We start from the raw sequence: 23,259 nt of genomic DNA on the forward strand, positions 1-23,259 counted from the left end.
ATGTGAAACATTAGCTATAAGAAATGAGGAAATCACACAATTCTCTGCAACAAATCATGATACCTAAGCTTATATAACTTTATTCAAAATTTTTCTGTTAATTTGGCAGACTGGGACTAAGCCAGGGTTGTAGGAAGGGAACCTGGGAATATTGATGGCCAGAATTTTTTATCCCCTAGGTTTCTTGTATGTTTTCTCTTTCTTTTATTTTTTCAATTATTTTAGTGAATCATCATGAGATAAATTTACAGACTTACACACTTTCATGATTGCATTTCAGTCAAACAATGTTCAAGTACCCATTCCTCCAATCAGTGTGCATTCTCCAACTCCAACTTTCCCAGTATCCCTCCCTCCAACACCACCCCTTCTCACCTCCTGCCTTTGTGACAGGCACAATCCCTCCCACTCTCTCTGTCCTTCTGGGTGCTATGGTTTGCAATATAGGTAACAAGCAGCCATCATGTTTGGTTCATAGTCTACTTTCAACACGGGTCTAATATCCAGAGTGATCCCTCCAACCATCATTTGATTAGTGTTCCTCTCTCCATCCCATCTACCTTTTCCCCCAGCATATGAAATTGGCTACCTAGCCATGGGGCAGTCCTCCTGACCCTTATTTCAACTGTTCTTCGGTGTTAGTCTCCTATTCTGTTACTTTATATTCCACAAATAAGTGCAGTCCTTTTATGTCTGTCCCCCTCTTTGTGACTCATTTTACTTAGCATGATACTCTCCATGTTGATCCATTTTTAGGCTAATTTCATGATTTCATTATTTTCTAACAGCTGCATGGTATTCCATTGTGTAGATATACCAAAGTTTCTTAAGCAGTCGTCTGTTCTCTGACACTCGGGTTTTTGTCCAGGTTCTAGCTATTGTAGATAGTGCTGCAATAAACATGCAAGTGCAGATGTCATTTCTACCGTACTTTTTGCATCCCAGTAGTGGTATTGCTGGGTCAAATGGGAGCTGGATTTTTATTTTTTTGTGAAATGTCTCCTTCCTCCACCTAGCTGTCCTCACCGGGGCCCCTTGGAGTAGGTGGATTGAGTTTCCCTCCCCACCCTGAGCAGAGCCCCAGCAGCTGAAGACCTCCAGTTCCAGCCACAGCCATGCTTAAGTACACTCTCCACATGTTCGAACAAGCCTCACGCATGAAGGAACCGGCAGAGAAACCAAGGTGTGCGGGACCCGAGGCGTAGATCTCCAAGCCTGCTCGGATTAGGACCGGGGCTTCCTCATCCCAGATCTCTCATCTTCCAGTATGTAGGCGTCACACCCACCAACTCCATCTTGCCCCCAGAGAGCCCAGGCAAGCTACTGAGGGTATCCAGCCCACACGTCAGAGCCTGGTAAGCCACCCGTGATGGACAAAATATGCCAATAACAGCAGTTAAAAAGGGTCTCATTTCCCTAACCCTGAAGGAGTCTCCAGCTGAGTTGGGAAGAATGAGAGGGCTCGTACTAAGCAGAAGATGCACAAGTTAATGGGCGGGAAGGTGCCCTGCAAAGAGCTGGCCACCAAGGTAGCCCACAAGAACATGCCAGCCACAGGTGGCATGAAGAAGCCACACCGCTACCTGCCTGACACCGTGGTGCTGCACGAGATCCACCACTGCCAGAAGTCCACTGAGCTGCTTATCTATAAGTTGCCATTCCAGCGGTTGGTGTGCAAGATCGTTGTAGACTTCAAGACCAACCTGTCCTCCCAGAGCTCGGCCGTCATGGTGCTGCAGGAGACGTGCAAGACCTACCTGGTGGAGCTCTTTGAAGACACCAACCTCTGCGCATTCCCTGCCAATTGTGTCACCATTATGCCCAAGAACATCCAGCTTTAGTGCCGCATCTGCGGAGAGAGAGCAAAAGTTTACAATGTTAAAATCTCCGGGCTGGGACAAATGAAGACTCTACTGGGCCCGCTCGAGTAATTGATGATTAACGGGATGACAGTGACAGTGACAGAACCCCTAATTGGAGGGATATTGGGTGAATATCTTTTCCCATTCAGTAGAATGTCTTTGAATCTGGTCAGTGTTTCTTTTGATTTACAGAAAATTCTTAGTTTAATATATTCTCATTTGTTTATCACTGTTTCCACTTGCTTGGTCAATGGCATTTTGTCCTTGAAGACACCTTTAGCTTAAATGTTTTAGTGCGTTTTGCCGACCTTTTCTTCAGTGTACCTTATGGATTCTGGTCTGATGTTGAGGTCTTTAATCCATTTTGATCATGACTTTTGTGCTGAGCCCATTTTTTTGCATATGGTTGTCCTGTTTTGCCTGCACCATTTGTTAAAGAGACTTTCCTTGCTCCACTTCATGTTTCTTGCTCCCTTATCAAAGATTATATGTTCATATATTTGAGGGTTATTACCTTATTATCTCATTCTTACTTCGGACAAAATGGCAGGCTACCGAATGTAACCTGCCTACATGGCAGAGTCGCAAACTCCCCGTGGTGTACCCAATATGCCAAATACCAGTAACAATGAGGGGTCTCATTCTCCTAACCCTGGAAGAGCCTTTAATATGGCACTTTTTAAAAAATCTCAGGGCTAGAACGAAGGAGACGTTACTGGGGACTGCTCGAGGAAATCGACGAACAACAGGATGGTCGTGATCCTGATATTTGAGGGTATGTGTAAGGATGTTCAACCCTAGTTCATTGGTCAGCAGATCTATTTTGTTCCAATACTATGCCATTTTAATTATTGCCACTTTGTAGTACAGTTTGAAGTTGGGGAATATGATGCACCCCTCTCATTTCTTTTCCTGAGAATTGCTTAGCTATTTATGGGAATTTGTTGTTCCATATGAATTTAAAGAGTGTTGGATCAATTTGCTCTCTCACCACTACTATGCAATATAGTACTGGAAGTACCTGCAGTAGCAGTTAGGCAAGAAAAAGACATTAAGGGCATCCAAATAAGAAAGGAAGAAATCAAACTCTCACTATTTGCAGATGACATGATACAATATTTAGCAAACCCTAAAGCCTCTAACAAGAAACTTCTAGAAACATTAAATGTATACAGTAAGGTCTCAGGATATAAAATCAGTACACCAAAGTCCATGGCTTTCCTATACGCAAATAACAAGAGAGAAGAAACTGATATGAAAATGGTGAAGAGAATTTGACACTTGTGGTGAGATTGGTGATGGATTCAAAAACCCAACTATGAATAACTTTGTAACTCATGGTGCTTTAAAATATATAATTTTAAAATATATAAATAAGCAAAAAGTTACCCCCTTCATAAAAAAAGAAGGTACACATTTAATTTTTACACTAGGTACACTGGTTTAATTTTTCTTTCAAAATGATTACAATGTAGGTATGTGAAAAAGTTCTTTTTAATTATATATTTTGTGTTTTTTCATGTTATGAATAAGAATAGTATCAATTTTTTAAATGTTTCCTCTTTTTCCAACTATTCTGCCTTAGTACATGTCAAAAATAATTTATATATCTTTATCAATGTGTGCATTTATGTGCTTGTGTATTCTGAATATGTGCTATTTGGCTATTTCTATTTTATTTTAAAGTAATTTTTATTTAAAAATTAAAAGAATAGAAAATGAAGGAAAAATGGCAGTTATCAATAACAATTATTACTATTTAAAATAAAGCTACTATTTTAAATAAAAATACATATGTATATATTGCTCGAGAGGGCCCAGTAACATCTCCATTGGAGACTTTGTTGTTACTGTGTTTGGCATATCGAATACATCACGGGGAGCTTGCCAGGCTCTGCCGTGCAGGCGAGATACTCTCGGTAGCTTGCCGGGCTCTTTACAACTATATAAATATCTATTGTAGGCTTTAATCTGTTCCCCTTATTAAATTTAATCCATCACACACAGGAATTCTACAATATCTCACTATTGTCTGTTCCTGAAATCTGTCAACTTTATGTCTGATTTACAATGGAACCTGTACCACCAGTAGTTCACCCTTGGATGTGACTTAACACTACTTTCAGTGCAAAGTTAATGTCTGGGGGTATAAATTTATTTTATTATATTCCTGCAAACAAGCGGCCAATATGGCTGACCCGGGTTCGATGCCTCTGCCCCTTGGAGAGCCTGGCAAGCTACCAAGAGTATCTCACCCGCGCGGCAAAACCTGGCAAGCTGCCTGTGACATATTCGATATGCCAAACACAGTAACAGCAAAGTCTCATGATGGAGACATTACTGGGCCCGTTCGAGAAAATCAATGAACAATGGGAGAACGGTGAACAGTGACAGTGATTCCTGCAATATTAATATCAAAATAAGGACAATAATTTTAAACATGTTTAGGGTCAGAGATATAGTACAGGGTTTAGGTACTTGTCTTACATGTAGATGACCCTGGTTTGGTTCGTGCATCCACATATAATCCCATGAGCTCAGCTGAGTGCAACCCCAAAAGAAAAGACATTAAAGAGATAAAAATAAATAAAATGCTGACTAAGGTAAAATATGTTGTGTATATGTGTGCATATATTTTTATGTGGTAGTGGTAATAAGGGATTCACTAGGATATGAAATCAAATACATCAAAATGATTCTTGAGGGAGAGAAATATCTTGGGGCATCACTCAAGTTACTCCTGATTCTATTCTTGGGGTCATCCACTACATATGTGATGCCAGGCACTAAAACAGTGTCAGTCATATATAAGGCAAATATCTTACAACTTGTACTACTTCTTTGCCCCCAATATATCGAAATGTTATGAAGTACTTGTTGTTGAAAATTTATTATTATTAATATTTTTGGTTTGGTAGATACACCTCACAGTACTAAGGACTGACATTTGGCCCCATACTTAAGAATCACTAAGTGCTCCTTCAACCATATGTGGTGCCAAGGATTAAACCCACGTTGTCCATGTGCCATACAAATGATACACCTGCTGGACTGTTTCTGACCTTCTATTTCTCTAATGAAACTTAAACACTAATTTTGAATTATTTAATAAATTTCTCAAACAAACCCTGATAACTTTCATCTATAGTAATGGAAAAGAAGGAATATATTTTTCCTCTTATAACACAATTATTGGTAGACAATGTTAAGCAAATTTGATCACTATATCACTTGACTTCCCGTTAATAATCAATTTGCTCGAGCGGGTGCCAGTAACGTCTCCATTCATCCCTGTTGCGTGCTAGTGTAGCCCAATGGCGTCTGCTCATTCTAGGCTCATGAAGAGCCTCAAACTTATCGTTCAGTGTCTTGATGAAGAAATCTGACCATCTTGTAGGTGGGCAGCCACGTGGTCTTTTGATCTCCCATGGAATCCAGTCAGTAATGGTTCTAGTCCAGCGGTCATCTCCAAATCTCATTACATGTCCAGCCCATCTTATTTTCAGTGCCTTGGCAAACGAAATAGCATCCCTGATTCTTGACTGTCGATGGAGGTCAGAACTCCGAATTCTTTCTCTCATTTGAGTGAAACATAATACTCCAAGCATAGCTCTTTCCATTCCTCTTTGGGAGACCCAAATAGGGTTCTCATCCTGTTTTCATAGGGCCCAGGTCTCTGAGGGGTATGTTAATGCAGGAAGAATGGTGGAATCTAAGAGATGTGCCTGGAGGCGGAGGTTCTTTTTCCTCTTAGCTATTTCTTCAACTTTCTTGAAGGCATTCCAAGTTGCTCTCTTCCTCCTGTGCAACTCAGGTGCCAGGTCATTTGTCATGTTGACTTCTCGACCTAGGTACACATAACTGTTGCATTTGGATATGGTCATTCCAATGAGAGTGAATGGAATGTCAGGAACGAGACTGTTTCTCATAAACATTGTCTTCATGAGATTCAGCTGTAGTCCGTCCTTTCCACACTCATGGTCGAAGTCGGCCAGTATTTGTGCTGCTTGACTAATGTTTGCTGTTATTAGAACTATGTCATCAGCAAAGCAGGTGGTGTAGTTGCCATCTGTCTATCTTCACCACCATTCCTTCCCATTCCAGTTGTTGCATGACGTTCTCAAGGGTGGCACTGAAGATTTTCAGTGAAATGCTATTACCCTGGGGGCAGGAGACTCTGCACTATTCTGCCTCCACGCCTGGCTGTCCTCATCAGGGCCCCTTGGAAGAGGACGGGCTGAGTTTCCCTCTCTGCCCTGAGCAGAACTCCGGCAGCCAAAGACATCCAGAACCAGCCACTACCATGCTGAGACCACTCTCCACACGTAGGAAGGTACCAACAGAGGAACAAAGGCATACGGGCCCTGGGGCTGAGATCTCCAAGCCTGCTCAGATCAGGGCTGAGCATCCACCCCCCAGATCCTCCATCTTCCAGTAGACAGGGGTCACACCCACCAACTGACCCCCAGTGCCGTGTAATCCCATCAACGGCCAAGAAGCAGAGACTATAAAACCTAGCTCCCGTAAGCGGCTGTGTGACATCTTATTATCTCATTCTTACTTTGGACAACCTGGCAGCTACCTAATGTGACCTGCCCACATGGCAGAGTCTGGCAAACTCCCTGTTGCATACCCAATATGCCAAATACCATTAACAATGATGGGTCTCATTCTTCTAACCCTGAAAGAGCCTTGAATATGGCACTTTTAAAAATCTCAAGGCTAGGACGAAAGAGACGTTACTGGGGCCTGCTCGAGGCAACCGATGAACAACAGGATGATCGTGATTGGTATTACCCTGCCAAACCCCTCTCTTGACATAGATAATCACTACTTTGTGGAATGGTGAGATCCTGGTAGTGAATCCATAATACAGCTTACGGAGGAACCTGATGTATTGAGTTTGAGCTCTTGGTTTGGCTAGGTCTTCGATGACCACTTCCTTCTCAACTGAATCAAAGGCCTTCTTTAATTAATAGTTAAGCAAGCTATCAACCTTTAAGACAAACTGCCTTATTTATTATCAATGACTTAATTGCTTTAGGCTATTTTATTTTTAACTCTAAAAACGGTGTCACAAACCATCTAGAAGACTGCTGTAGTGTACATGAACCAAGTAAATAAATTTTTCCGGATAAATGTTAAGATATTAATTATAATAGGGCCAATTTATATTGATTTGAATTACTTGGTCCTTAATGTGTCAACTTAGTTTCTACTAAGAAATGCAGTGAATAATTGTAGAGACAGTTGTGATCTGCAAAAGTCAGATTCTGGGGCATAACACATATTTTAGTGATGACACATCTCTAAAATTTGATTTTGTGGCCACTGCGCTTTAATATCTATTGTAGTGACATTTCTCTTCGACAGCGTGTTACCAGCATCTTCAGAATTTCCTGCATTTTTTGCAAATAATTATAAGAAGTAAAATCTCTAGCTCTACTTAGTACTTGAAATAGTATCTTGGAAATTTGAACCAACTGAACTACTAAGGAATCTTTTATTAGCTTCTAAATCATATTTAAAGGAAACTAGTTAATATCTATTTCAACTATCGTATAAGACACAAACTAAAAATGTAATTGTATATTCTCAATAAGACTGCGTTTAGAGTTAATAGAGATCAAACCACATAGAACACTACAACCTGAACTCCAACAGCACTCTAATAACTTTAGTAAGGATTTAAAGCAGGATATCTAATGAATTGGAGAATTATTAAGCTCCATTTATGACAGATTTACATAGGTAATATTTATTATATATGATATATATTTATACATTAATTATATAACATAATATTATATATGAATATACACTATATTTATATACATATATATTTGGGGTCATACCCAGCTGTGCTTAGGGTTTACACCTGATTCAGTGTTCAGTGGTCACTGCTGGTGGAACTCAGAATATTGTATATAGTAACAAAGATCAACCTAAGTCAACTGTATGCAAGAAAAGTGCCCTCCTCACTGTAATCTCTCTACAACCCAAAAAACAAAAAAGTATTTTAACCAAAGTTTTTCATATTTATGACTGAAAATAGCAAGGCTAATTTCATGTACTTCTAATAATAGATAATATTTTTAGAAAGCATTCAAGGTGAAAAGTACTTTTCCAAATTAATAACATTGACAGAACAATCCTATTGGGATTATGTTGGCATTCTACAAATACACTCTTGTTTAGAATACTCATATGATTTCAAAGCACACAGCTAACATTGGCAAACAGGGCATGGAAGTTCTGAAGCCAAAACTGTTCTCCACTGTCAAACTATGTGTTCTTGCTTTAAACAGTTATTTCTAGAAAAAAGGAAATTTGAAGAAATATATATCTCAAATGTTTTTTTCAAAAATCAATATTTTTGAGCAGCTGAAAAATTTGTAATTGTGTATGTAAAGCCCAATGTGATGACCTTGAAATTTGAATCTGAGTCTGCAACGGATGTATGATTACATACTGCTAAATTCAAGTTTAAAAACTATAGATTTCTGCTCTAGTGGTGGTGATGATAGTGGGTCCTGGTGGTTAATGATGAAAAATAGTGAAGGGGCAATTAGGAGTTCACAATTTTTTTGCAGTATAGAAGAATCTACTTGTTTGGGCACCAAGGAATCAAATATATTATGTTTATGATGTGCATTGATGTCAGGGGTTGGTTTCACAGTCTCTGTGTATGCAAGTAATATATTTTACCACCATGGGATCACAATCCCAGGACCAATATATATGGTTTATTTGTTAATTTGTTTTTAGTCGTTGGGTCACACCTTACTGTGTTCATGGTTTACCCCTGGCTTTGTTAGAAATTACTCCTGGTACTCAGGAGACCATATGTGGTTCCAGTGATAGAACCTGGGTAGGCCATGTGTAAGACAAACTTTATTTTATTGTATCAGCATGAATCTCTTTATTATTTTTCTAAGTAAAATATTATTGTTTAACAATATACTAATGAATATGATAAAAATTTAGAGTGATTAGAATATATTTCTGTTTCAAGCTTTCAAAAATTTCAGAGTGCTGGAGCAACATTAACTGTCAGTACTACTTGCTTTGCATGAGGCCTACATCGGTACAATTCTGAGCATCAGTACATGGTCCCCTGAGCACTATCAGAAGTAATTTTTGATAACAGACTCAGAAGTAAAGCATGAGTATCAACAGGCAAGGTCCCCAAACTAGACTATCCACCCCAAATTTCATTAAAGTATCTTTTTTTGAGAACAATAATTTTTTTTTATTTTTCCCTTTATTTTATTATTATTATTTTTTTTACAGTTGTAGATTTACAATTTTTTGTGCTTGGGTTTCAATTATACAATGATCAGATACCCATCCCTCCACCAGTGCCCATTTTCCACCACCATGGATAATATCCCTCCCACCCACATCCCCCCATCCCCCCCTGTCTCTGTGGCAGGGCAATCCCCTGTGTTCTCTCTCTCTCGTTTTGGGTGTTGTGGTCTGCAAAAGAGGCATTGAGTGACAAACATGTTCAGTCCATAGTCTACTTTCGACATGCATCTCCCCTCCTGGGAGGATCCTCCAAACATCCTTTATTTGGTGCTCCCTTCTCTATCTGAACTGCCCTTTCCTCTAGGATACCCGGCTGGCCTCTAAGTTATGGAGTAATCCTCCTGGTGCTGATCTCAGCTATTCTTGGGTATTAATCTCGTACTTTGTTACTTTATATCCCCCAGATGAATGCAATCTTTCTATTTCTATCTCGCTCTTTCTGACTCATTTCGCTTAGCATGATAGTTTCCATATTGTACCACTTGTATGTAAATTTCATGACTTCATCTTTTCTAACAGCTACATAGTACTCCATTGTGTGGATGTACCAAAGTTTCTTTAACCAGTCATCTGTTCTTGGGCATTCAGGTTTCTTCCAGTTTCTGGCTATTGTAAAGAGTGCTGCAATGAACAAACAAGTGCAGATGTCACTTCGGCTATACATTTTTGCCTCTCTGGGATATATTCCCAGGAGGGTATTGCTGGGTCAAATGGGAGCTCAATTTCTAATTTTTTGAGAATCGTCCATACTGTTTTCCAGAAAGGCTGAACCAGTGGACATTCCCACCAACAGTGAAGGAGTGTCCCTTTCTCGCCACATCCACGCCAGCATCGGTTGCTTTTGTTCTTTTGAATGTGGGCCAGTCTCTGAGGTGTGAGATGGTATCTCATTGTGGTTTTGATCTGCTTCTCCCTGATGATTAATGATGTAAAGCATTTTCTCATGTGCTTTTTTGCCATTCGGATTTCTTCTTTGAGAAAGTTTCTGTTCATTTCATTGCCCCATTTTTGGATGGGGTTGGATGTTTTCTTCTTGTGGAGTTTAACCAGTATTTTGTATATCCTGGATATCAACCCATTGTCAGGTGTGTATTCAGTGAATATCCTTTCCCATTCTGTAGACTGTCTTTGTATTTTGGTCACTGTTTCTTTGGAGGTGCAGAAGCTTCTTAGTTTAAGATAGTGCCATTTATCTATCTCTGTTTTCACTTGCTCGGCCAGTGGCGTGGCATCTTTGAAGATACCATTAGCTTCAATGTCATGGAGGGTTTTGCCAACTTTATCTTCAATGTACCTTATGGTTTCTGGTCTGCTGTTGAGGTCTTTAATCCATTTTGATCTTACTTTTGTACATGGTGTTAGGCAGAGTTCTGAGCCTATTTTTTTGCATGTAGCCATCCAGTGATGCCAACACAATTTATTAAAGAGGCTTTCCTTACTCCACTTCACATTACTTGCACCTTTATCAAAGATTAGATGATCATATGATTGAGGGGAGATGTCAGTGTATTCAATCCTGTTGCATTGGTCTGCAGTTCTGCCTTTGTTCCAGTACCATGCTGTTTTAATTATTACTGCTTTGTAGTACAGTTTGAAGTTAGGGAGGTTGATTCCTCCCATTTTCTTTTTCCCAAGAATTGCTTTAGCTATTCGTGGGGACTTATTGTTCCATATAAATTTCAGGAGTGTTTGCTCCATTTCTTTGAAGAATGTCATGGGTATCCTTATAGGGATTGCATTGAATTCATACAATGCTTTCGGTAGTATTGCCATTTTGACAATGTTAAGTCTCCCGACCCATGAGCAGGGGATATCTTTCCATTTCCTCATGTCCTCTTTTATTTCCTGAAGTAGCGTTTTGTAGTTTTCTTTGTACAGGTCCTTTACTTCCTTAGTTAAGCTGATTCCTAGGTACTTGATTTTCTGGGGCACAATTGTGAACGGGATTGTTTTTTTCATGTTGCTTTCTTCTCTCTCACTGTTTGCGTATAGGAAAGCCATGGACTTTTGGGTATTGATTTTATAACCTGCAACTTTACTATACGAGTCTATTGTTTCTAGGAGTTTTTTGGTGGAGGTTATTGGGTTCTCTAAGTAGAGTATCATATCATCTGCGAATAGTGAGAGCTTGATTTCTTCCTTTCCTACCTGAATGCCCTTAATATCTTTTTCTTGCCTAATCGCTATTGCAAGAAGCTTTATGCCACGGAACATCAAAACCTCGAGGAAATGGATAAATTCCTATACTCCTACAGACTCCCAAGGCTGAACCAAGAAAACCTGGAATACCTGAACAGACCTATCACCATCAAGGAAATTGAAATGGTAATAATAAGTCTCCCCAAGCACAAAAGTCCTGGCCCGGATGGATTCACTAATGAATTCTTCCAAATCTTTAAAGAGGACTTACTCCCAATGCTCTTTAAGCTTTTCCACGAAATTGAAATATCAAAAACAATTCTGAACAGTTTCTACGAAGCAAATATCACACTGATACCAAAAGCAGACAGAGATACCACAAAGAAAGAGGATAACAGGCCGATATCCCTGATGAACACAGATGCAAAGATCCTCAACAAACTACTAGCAAATAGAATCCAACTACTCATCAAAAAGATCATACACCATGACCAAGTAGGATTCATCCCAGGGATGCAAGGATGGTTTAACATTCGAAAATCAATCAACATAATCCATCATATCAACAAAAGAAAAGATAAAAACATAAGATTATATCAATAGATGCAGAGAAAACATTTGACAAGATCCAGCACCCCTTTCTGATGAAAACCCTAGCCAAAATGGGTATAGAGGGGACCTTCCTTAACATAATTAAAGCCATCTACCACAAGCCTACAGCAAGCATCATCCTCAATGGGGAAAAACTGAGAGCCTTCCCTCTAAGATCAGGGACGAGACAGGGATGCCCACTCTCTCCACTGCTGTTCAATATAGTACTGAGAACAATAATTTTTTTAAAACTTGACTAGTTTCCATTTCTATGAAATAATAGCTCAAAATATGTTTCTCGGAGGAATTAGAAACTTCACACTATATTTTTCCAGTTCACCTTTAAGCTAGCTACCTTGGCAAGATTTATCATTTTATGACTAATATCTGGTTTTGTTTGTTTTTAAACATCTTCCAGATAGGTCCACTACTTCTTTTAAATATCAACAATACTGTTTCTCTGCTTGCCATTTCATAGGTCATTACCTATAAAACTTTTGAAAATAGCATAAGATCCATCAAAATGAAGATCTTTATTTTTCTTCGATCCTTTGGTAGTTTTGTTTAACTCTCACTCCATTCAATCTAGCACTTTTGTTTTATCCACAACAATCTTTTTAAATAATTTCTATTTTGTTGTGTTTTATCGCACATTTAAAACATATCAAAAATGATTTTTAAGCTCAAAAATCCTTAGGCTTAAAAATTAACTATGGATCTTATGATGTCTTATGCATCAATGATAATTTTTTGCTTTATTCTCTGTGATTTACAGTACTGTTAATGCCAAAGTTTTTCCACATAAAGTCAAAACACTGTAATGCCCTTCTCCAGGGTCAACTTTCCTTCACCATTATCTCAGGATACCCTCTCAAAACCCCAATTCATGAAGTTCTTAGGTGTTATTGCTCTTGGCTATTTGTTGTTTTCTTACAACATTCATTTTTAGCCAAAAAAATCATTCATTAGTGGTGTTTTATGGTATGAGTGTTGATTGATTACTTCATGCAGATTTTTATTTATTTACTTACTGCATGACCGTGTGACAGAGCATTAGAAAATTGTTCATGATTGCATTTCAGTCATGCAATGTTCCAACGCCCATCCCTCCACCAGTGTAATTTCCAAGGAACAGTATCCCCAGTTTCCCTTCCAGCCTTTCAAACGAACCCCAACCCCAGCCTGTCTCTCTGGCAGAAACCACTTTTCTCTCTCTCTTTCTCTCTCTCTCATTTTAGTCATTATTGTCTGTGATACAGATGCTGAAAGGTTATCATCTACATTCCTTTACCTGCTTTCAACACTAGTTCTTGTCCAGAGTAATCATTTCCAACTAGTTTGGACATAATGGATGTTCCTCTTTAACAGATACTTCCTCAAAGAAGAAATTTGAATGGCCAAAAGGAAGATGAAAAAATTCTCAACATCACCAATCATCAGGGAAATGTAAATCAGAACAACAATGGGATATCATCTCATGCCACAGAGACTGCCACACATAAAAATGAACAAGAACAACCAGTTCTGGCATTGATGCAAGGAGAAAAGATATTTTTATTTATATATAATATATATAATAATATCTTTTATGTCACTTAATCACTTAATCACTTAATCCCCGTTATTCATCGATTTATTCGAGCGGGTGCCAGTAACGTCTCCATTCATCCCGGTTGCGTGCTAGCGTAGCCCAACGGTATCTGTTCGTTTTAGGAACATGTAGAGCCTCAAACCGATCATTTAGGGTCTTGACGAAGAAGTCTGACCATCTTATAGGTGGGCGTCCACGTGATCTTTTGATGTCTCGTGGAATCCAATCAGTAATGGCTCTAGTCCAGCGGTTGTCTGTAAACCTCATTACATGTCGAGCCCATCTGATTTTTGATGTCTTGGCAAATGAGACAGCGTCTCTGATTCTTGAGCGTTGATGAAGATCAGAACTCCGGATTCTATCTCTCATTTGAGTGAATCGTGATATTCCAAGCATAGTTCTTTCGATTCCTCTTTGAGAGACCCGAATAGTGTTCTCATCCTGTTTTCGTAGGGTCCAGGTCTCTGAGGCATATGTTAATGCAGGAAGAATAGTGGAATCAAAGAGATGTGCTCGTAGTTGGAGGTTCTTTGTCCTTTTAGTTATTTCTTCAATGCTCTTGAAGGCATTCCAAGCCGCTCTCTTCCTCCTGCGTAACTCAGGTGCCAGGTCATTCATCATGTTGATTTCTCGACCTAAGTATATATAACTGTTGCATTCGGAGATGGTGGTTCCGTTGAGAGCGAATGGGGCGTCAGGAACAAGGCTGTTTCTCATAAACATTGTCTTCGTAAGATTCAGCTGTAGTCCAACCTTTCCACACTCACGGTCAAAGTCCGCAAGCATTTGTGCCGCTTGGCTGATGTTTGGTGTTATTAGAACGATGTCATCAGCAAAGCGGAGGTGGTGTAGTTGCCGAACATCTATCTTCACTCCCATGTTTTCCCATTCTAGTCATCGCATGATGTTCTCGAGGGTGGCACTGAAGAGTTTTGGTGAAATGGTATCACCCTGCCGAACCCCTCTCTTGATATGGATGATTACTTCTTTGTAGAATGGTGAGATCTTGGTAGTGAATCCGCAATAGAGCTCACGAAGGATCCTGATGTATTGAGTTTGTACGCCCTGATTGGCTAGGGCTTCCATGACCGCTTCCGTCTCAACAGAATCAAAGGCCTTCTTTAAATCAATGAACCTTAGACAGAGCGGCATCTTGAACTCCCGAGATACCTCAATGAGCTTGGTTATTGTGTGGATATGGTCGATGGTACTGAATCCTTTTTGGAATCCAGCTTGTTCACATGGTTGTCCTTCATCTAGTGTTCTGCTAATCCTATTCAGGATGACTCGAGTGAATAGTTTGTAGATGACAGACAATAGACAGATTGGGCGATAGTTGCCAATGTCGTGGATGTCTCCTTTCTTGTATAGTAGTACAGTCTTGCTGGTTTTCCATTGGGATGGAACCTTGCATTCAGACAGGTAGCGTGTGAAGAGTCGAGCTAATGTATTGATGAGTACTGATGGTAAGTTCTTCAGGTGTTCAGGTCTGATCTTGTCTGGGCCAGGTGCTTTTTGTTTCTTTACCGACGAGATGGCATGTTGGATTTCGGAAGGGAGAACATTGGGAACGACATATCCATCATGTGGTATGTGGTATGTGGGCAAGTGGATGTGGCTATTAAAGAGATCTGAGTAGAATTCATGAATAATCTTCTCCATTGCCCTTCTGGAAGATGTGATAGATCCATTATGATGTCGGAGGGCAGTCATCTTGGTTTTGTAGTTGGTGAAGGACAGGCGGGCATTACGAATGTTTTTCCCAGCTTCTGCTGCATCTACCAGTACTGCTGCTCTCCTGTTTTTGAGGTCATCCTTGATGGCTTTTCTGCACTGTTTTGCCAGTTCGGACGTTTGCTTGTGGTTGCCTGAGGCACGTGCCACGCCACGTTGGCGAATAAGTTCAAGAGTGTTCGAAGAAAGATGGTTTTTTGTGGTTATCTCTCTCTTGGCATTCCTTGCACAATCATGGAGGTGCTGAATCATTCGATCGTATTCCTCATCAATGTTGTCAATGACGGCATCTTCCCATGTTGCTGCAACAGAGCCAAAGAGTTCCCAGTTGGTGGTTGTTCTGGGAGTCTTCTTCTTAAACCTTGCATTCTTTTCTCCTCGTTCTCTGAGGTAGAATTTTGCACGAAGAAGACGGTGGTCTGATCCCGTTTGGAATTTTGGGACAACAGCAACATTGGTTAGGCAAAACCGCCGATTGAATATGATGTGGTCTATTTCATTGTGGAACCGTCCATCGGGAGACTCCCATGTCCAACGTTTAGATTCAGCCTTTTGGAATTGTGAGTTACCATGGAAGGTTTTGGTTGACATGATGAACTCAGACAGTCTGTCACCTTGTTCGTTCCATTCCAGGCCATGGGTTCCGATGTGGAGTTCATCGACTGATCTTCTTGGTCCTATCTTGGCATTAAAATCACCGACAATGATCTTGTAGATTTATTTAATAATTTTCAGGATACCTTAAATATCCTTAAATATCCAACCCACACGGCAGAGCCTGGCAAGCTATCTGTGCTCTATGCCAAATAGACCAAATTGATATGCCAAATCCAGTAATAATCTTTTATGTAAATAAAATATATAAATAAAATATATAAATAAAATATCTTTTATTTATCCCTCATTCATTGCTGGTGGGAATTATGACTAGCCCAGCTTTTTGGGAAAACTGTATGAATATTCCTCAAAAAACTAAAAATGGAAATCCCATTGGTCCAGCAATACCACTTCTGAGAACATAACCTGGTGGTCCAAAAACACACAGCAGAAACACCATCTGTACTTCCATGTTCACTGCAGCATTATACACAATAGCCAGAAGAAGCTAGAAACAACCAGAGTGCCTGAAACAGATATATGGATAAAGAAGCTATGGTACATCTATACAATGGGATAGTACCCAGCTATTAGGAAAAAGAAGGTCATAAAATTTGCCTATAAATTGATAGAGTTAAAGAGTATCATGCTGAATGAAAAGTGTCAGAGTCAGAATGTGAGGGACAGATAGAGAGAGTCTGCATTCATTTGCAAAGTTGATGAATGAATAAAAAATTTCTACTGTGCAATAGCACAGCGGGCAGGGTGTTTGCTTTACATGTGGTTGATCTGGGTCTGATTCCTCTATCCCTCTCGGAGAGCCTGGCAAGCAACTGAGAGTATCCTGCCCACATGGCAGAGCGTGGCAAGCTCCCCATGGTGTATTCAATATGTCAAAAACAGTAACGACACATCTCACAATGGAGACATTACTGGTACCTGCTTGAGCAAATCGATGAACAATGGGAGGGCAGTGTTATAGTGCTACTGTTTTAACATATGAAACTATTATCCAAGGCCAGTAAAAATGGGCCAGGAAGACTGGCTAATGGTGTGGGACATGGAGAGTAGTCAAGGTATGGATATTTTTTAATATGTTTTAAAATATCTTTTATAAAACTTCAGTCAGATGGTGCCAGAGAGATCTCTCGAAGTCTGGAACACATACCTTTTGTGTTGGCATCCTGAATTTAACTCCATGAAAAACTTTTCACTGAAACAACTCTGGGTATAGTCTCTGAGGTCACCTATGTTGTCCCTTACAACTTTTGGGATCAATCATTAAGCTATCTGTTCTGGGTTGAATAGTCTTATTAGCAATCATCCATCTGAACACTTGTGCCTGAACACTTCTTAGAAGTGCAAATAAAGTCACACAAACTGAACAAAAATTGGGTGAGAGCTAAAATTATAGTTAAATCCATGTTAGAAATGATAATTATGGTTCCATAACTATATTTATGGCATTTTTAGAGGAAATATTTGCAAGATGGCATGAAGAATGAAGATGAATGAATGAACGAACATGTTATCTGTGTATAAAACACATCTTTGCTATTTGTTGTTTTTGGACCACACCAGGCTATAGTCTTGGCTATGCTTGTGGCTCTCTCTCAGGGATCACTAACACAGTGACCAGAGTTCACTCCTGGCACGGCTCGGGGATCAAACCTGGGTCAGTCCTGTGCAAGACATGTATCTACTTACAGCATTATCTCTTTGGCCTCCAATGTGTAAAAGTCTCAGTTAAAATAAATTATCCAAGATATTGTAAAGATATTGTAAAGATAGAGTTATATCAAATTTTTGATATAACTCTAAAGAAGCAATTGTCAACTTATTAATTCTTAGTTGTGTAATGCAATTAAACTTATGCTCAAATTCTCATTCAGACCTTTTCCAACATTTTCAACACATAGAACTGATTGTAATTAAACGATATTGTGGTCGCTTCCCAAGTTATAATACTTATTAAAGTTGAATCTTGAATTTATATATTAAAATATAAAACAACTTTACACATAATCAATGGATATTTTTCTAATTTTGATTCCTCTGATCTTCATAATAATTTGTGAAGAAGTTGTTGAGATTTTCTATAAATTGATGTGTTTTTTTTTCAGAGAAAATGAATGATGAGAAAATCTAATTTCATGCTGATATCTCGTACAAAGCATTGTGCCAATATTGATAAGAAATGGGGCTGAGATTTCAGCAGGTAGGACATTTGCCTTTCACACAGCTGTCCAGGGTTGTATTCTCAGCACTCGACATGGCTCCCCAAATATACCAGGAGTTTACCCTAAATTCACTGGATGCTATGTTCACTGCTGGACCAAAAATAAAAACAGAACAAGAAGTCAGTAGTTTTCAAATTGTACTAGGTCTTGGAAAGTCACCTGAGAATTCAGATAGAGATTAACATAAATTCAGTGCTTAATAATATAGTCATCCCATATTTTTATTTGAAATTAAAAAAAATCTCTGTTATATTCCAACTTCTTGATTTGACTTTAAGAAGTTTTATAAGTTGGGAAGTGGGCATAATATCGTTTAATTATAAGTGACTTCTTTGTGTTGAAAATGTTGGAAAAGGCCTGAATGAGAAGATATAGGGTCTTAAAAGCAGTGCTTACTTAAAGGAAGACAGAGAAAACCCTAACAGAATATAGGAAAGAAGCAATTCAGTATCAACACACTGGTTGGCATGATATCATCAGTGCTTATCCCACTAGAGCAATTGTCAGCATCTTTCTTTATAGTATAGGGTTTTTTTCTTGTTAAAATGAATTTCTCATTATTACTCATAGCCAAAAAGCAGGTGGGTGCTGTCCTTGGGAGCAAGGTAACTGGAAGAATCAGTGTCAGTCGAAAAATGATGCCCCCTCAGTTTCTGAAAAAGGTCAAAAAGAGAAAAGTGACACCGACTCAGGTTTAGCATGGGGAACTCTGTTCTGTCATGCTCCAAGAGCCTTGTCCCTGAGGTGACAGTTAATGAGAGCATCATTCAGAGTTTTTGCCAATGCTCAATGTGAATTAGCCTCCTCTATGACAAAGAACTGAGCAGAGGAAAGATATTGACACATTTCCAACTGAAAGGTATTTTAAGATGTAGTCTTCTTAAAATATAAAAGAATCTATTTTTTTGCCTTGAATGCACTGAGAATGCAATACTGACACTGTTGTTTCGATTCTTATAATGTAATCTTACTCGTCATTCTTCTCATGTTTAAAGCCATAGTTCTTTAATACCTAGGTGACCTCCTCAAACATGAGCTGACAGCACTATGGCAAGGTCATTGTGGTATTTTTAAACAGTCTGAAAACTGTGAAACAGAACCAGGTTCTGCTAAAATGTCATAATGGCAAAGAAAGTTTGAAAGGTGTGATGTTTGCTTTGTGTTTCCTTCTTTTGCACATTGATAGAAATTTCCATACCCTGGATACCTGCAAAACCCACTAAAGGCCCAGTTTTCCTGCTTTCCCCAAACATTTTTTGACATTGCTCAGTTTGGATAATCTGAATAATATTCAATTCAAATCATCTTTAAACCAGGGGCCATATGAAACATGCAAAGAAGTTGAAAAATGGCTACTTAAGATATTTATTGTTTAGTGTAGTATAACATTGGTTTATCCTTTCTGCCTTGCCACAGGGAGCTTCGGTTTATTGGCTGACTCCCATCACAGTGCTCTCCTCCTCTGTGTTTATTTGTAAACTCTTACTTGGTGCTCTGTTTCCCCTGCTGGTCAATTACCTTTAACTTCTAATTAGACTCTGTTAACTTGTAAATACTGTTTTTTTCTTCTCCTTAACTCTTTTGCATAGTTAATTCAGAGCAATGTCCTTTTTGCATAGACACAAAAAGACAGTAAATGCTATGCCTTTGTAACTTAATTGACTCTGAGTGATGTTCACTCCTGGGCATCTGTTCTCTCAACTTAAGCCTCAGCTGCCCTTATTTCCTAGCACCCCAAAAGCATGGTCCTGATGAGGGAATGGATAGATCCAGGGAAAGCTGTGAGCTAGCATGGCATCGAAGTGGGCCTGGCCAAAGCACCATGCTATTTAACTATAAATTAAGAGCATGGTTATGGATAGATTCTGTCATGATCCAAAAAGTAACATCTAGATTAGGACCCTGCTAGGGTTAAGAAAGATTAGTCTGGCCTGAGCACTGTAGTCTGAGATCTATAGTGAGATGTCCCCACGAGAGTTATCCTACAAGTTTAATGTATCTCTGACTGTGTTCATACAAAATAACTAATATTAAGAAGTGGAATTAACATATTAATTAAGATGTTAATTAAATTATTGGATTAAGAAGAGGAGAAATACCCCTAGGTGATATTTCTACCCTTGAGCCTGAAGGACTTTTGAGATGTTGATTCGGCTACTCCCAATGTGGACACTAGAGAGAGAGAGACCAAGGCTGAGTCAGGGAGAGCCAAAAGACTAGCAAAGGGAACTGGAGGAGACTGGAATGGGGAACTTAGTGAGACTGGAACAGGCACGTGGGGAGAATGGAAAATAATGGCAACTGATCACCAACCAGTATGGCCCTCATTTCCTTCTTCGTCTGCCCATGGCATCGGTCATCCATATGTGTGTGTGTGGTGGGGGGCAGGGCTCGGGGGGAGTAGTGGTGCAAGATCCCCTAAGGCAGGCAGCAAGAGAGAACCATCGGGGGTTCCCTTGCTGATGATGATTACACAGTTTAGAAGGAGTTAGAATTATCCAAACATATGAAACTGTACCAACTCTAATAACTGAATCTTTATATGCTGTAATTGCTGGGAGAATCTGTCTCAATAACATTTTTTCACTTTTAAAGTGAGGAATACAATGGTCTAGTCAGCTAAGAAAGGGTAAGTTATTAAATCACATAACACAGTGTAGGGTGGTAGCAGTTTTCAGGCTTTTCAGACCTTTATAAGTCAGATCATTTAAGTTAATTTGAATTTTTTCTATTTTTTAATTAGATATCACTTAAGGCAGCAAATTGTTTTTAGGGTCTCCAAAGCTTTTGCTTTCAGCTAAAATCATTCAATATGAAGAAAAACTCATGCCAGCATTAAAAGTAAGAGTTTTAAGATGTAAAGAGTTTAGGATTATTTGGTTATGTTCCCATACATGAATTAATCACCAGAAAAGTGTTGCATTGCTTGACTGTTTTCTATCACATGCTTCTCTCCTAGAACCTTAGATAGTTACCTGGATCTAGTAATCTGAAAAGATGTTATACATTTTATGTACAGAAAGTAGTGATGAGAACCTTAAAAGAGGGATGTGAAGTCTTAAGTGGTCCCTCTAGTCCTATGAGGTTTCTGAGCCAGAGAAGCCTGGATGATTTCTGGCCAAGTTGCAAGGGACAGAGAATACACAGTAGTTGACAAAAGGAGATTATTACCTTGCAGAAAACAACCCTCAAATATCAATGACTTAGAAACAACTACGACAACTATTTTTGCTTTCAATTGCATGTCTGGTAAATTCACAAAAGCATCATATATATCTATCTGTATCTATATCTATGTATTACATATTTATATATTCAAGTATCTATATTTACACATATTTATGTATAAAATATAGTTTTGTATATTTTATATGATATATATTTCACATACACATATATATTTCACACATACATATATATATGTGCATATATACGTTATTATGTAGATTCCAGCCTGCATTGACTTTACTGAAACTTCATTCTCAAGAGAACTTTAGTGCATGGAACTGCTAATAAAAATCAGTTCAAAAGTAGTAAAAACCACTGAGACAGACAGGGTGTTTGGAAGGAAACTGTGGAAATTTGTAGGGCACAGTGGGCACTGTGAAGGTATTGGTGTTGAACATTGTGGGCATGGAACTGAATTGAATAACTTTGTAGTTCATGATGACTCATTAAGAAATAGTTGGTGCCCAACCAGAACTGTCAGGATGAGTCCGTAGAGACTGACCCGCAAGCGGGCAGGAACACAGGTCCCAGGAAAATGGACGAGCTATGACTCACGTGTCCGGACTGGTCTGGACAGGGTTAACATCTCTTCCTTTGGCTGACTCTTAGCTCTTAGCATTACATAGAAGCAATCTTCTCTTTCTCACAGATCCCTAACCCAGATCAGCTTTGGAATGCAGTCATTCTCTCACACCCCCTTATCATCCCAGGTGCAAGGGGCTGTAACTCAGGGTGCCAAGCTGCTTGGCTTTGCGTTCCTCTCTGAAGGCTGCGACCATTGGGCTTGCAGACATGACAGCACAATGTAGCCTTGGTGTCTTGATGTCCCTCCTGTAACCCCTTTCCCCCATTAATGGTTTCTCTGTGCTGAGTGCATTTGATGGGTGTATGTAGGATAGTAAATAAAAGGGGCCAAGGGACGTTTCTCCATGCTTCTCTGCCAGAGCGAGCAAGGAGCCTCTCCAGCAAATCTCATTTCTCTAGAGTCACTTATCTTAGTGCTTCCAATTGAAAGAACATTAATACAACAGAAATGTTTTAAAATAGTGAAGACTAGCTGAAACTGATTAATCTTTAATACTCAACTTGGATTTTACATACTTTTTTATTTAACTTCTTCCTAACGAGACAGCTTTTACTAACCAAAACAATGGATACTGATGGTTCTAAAAATCTTACTAGAAAGTGAAGTTACAATCTTTCAAGGAAGTACTAGTACTGTTGCTTCAACAATGATAACCGGGATATTTTTAAGTGATATTTTTATACCCTGTGATACCTGGTCCATGCTCCTAAGTTCTTCATGTGTATAAGGATAGCTAATTAATGAATGAAAGGATTGGTTTGACTTTGATGTCTTCATATTTTCTTTTGGTGAAATCTTATTTTTGAGGATATAGATGATTTGATTTTTAAATGTTCTTACAGCATTGGATAAGAAAGAAAATCAATGTATTAAGCTGCATGATGAAAGTGGTGTTCTTTATCTCCACCTGCTGGAAATGAAGGATAGACCAAAATATCATGAATTATAATTAGACAAATAAAAATTACTAATATAAAACATTTTAAGGAGAAAAACATCTAGAAGATAAGGTAAAATTTTTTTATTTGCTTAAACACTCCCCAAATTTTCATATTTGTTGTTGGAAAAGAAATATGGTACTAAATAAGAATTTTATATCAATTTTGTGAGTTTAGGAGGAGGATCATATGTGTTAAGATAGCAAAGTTAGGAAAGATTGTGGCACAAGGAAAATGAATTAAAATAGCACTTGGCAGATGCCTATGAGTGTATTTGGTTAACAGATTTTTAAATAGAATATTTGATAAAAGAATAAAAGAAAAAAAAGAGAGAGGTGTGTTCATTATCCTTTTTTTCTACTGAAATAATAACTCAACTCAGAGTCCTGGGTCACACTTTTGTGAGAATGCTAACAACATGGATGTAACTTGGAGAAGAATA

General features: G+C 38.9%; 1 pseudogene; it reads left to right on the forward strand.

The window, feature by feature from the left end:
- The first annotated feature begins 1,478 nt into the window (after window positions 1-1,478).
- On the forward strand, window positions 1,479-18,763 carry LOC130043110 (histone H3.1-like; annotated as a pseudogene).
- Window positions 18,764-23,259: the final 4,496 nt, after the last annotated feature.

The sequence above is a fragment of the Sorex fumeus genome, unplaced genomic scaffold, assembly GCF_029834395.1.
Source record: "Sorex fumeus unplaced genomic scaffold, SorFum_2.1 ptg000007l, whole genome shotgun sequence".
Taxonomy (NCBI): Eukaryota; Metazoa; Chordata; class Mammalia; order Eulipotyphla; family Soricidae; genus Sorex; species Sorex fumeus.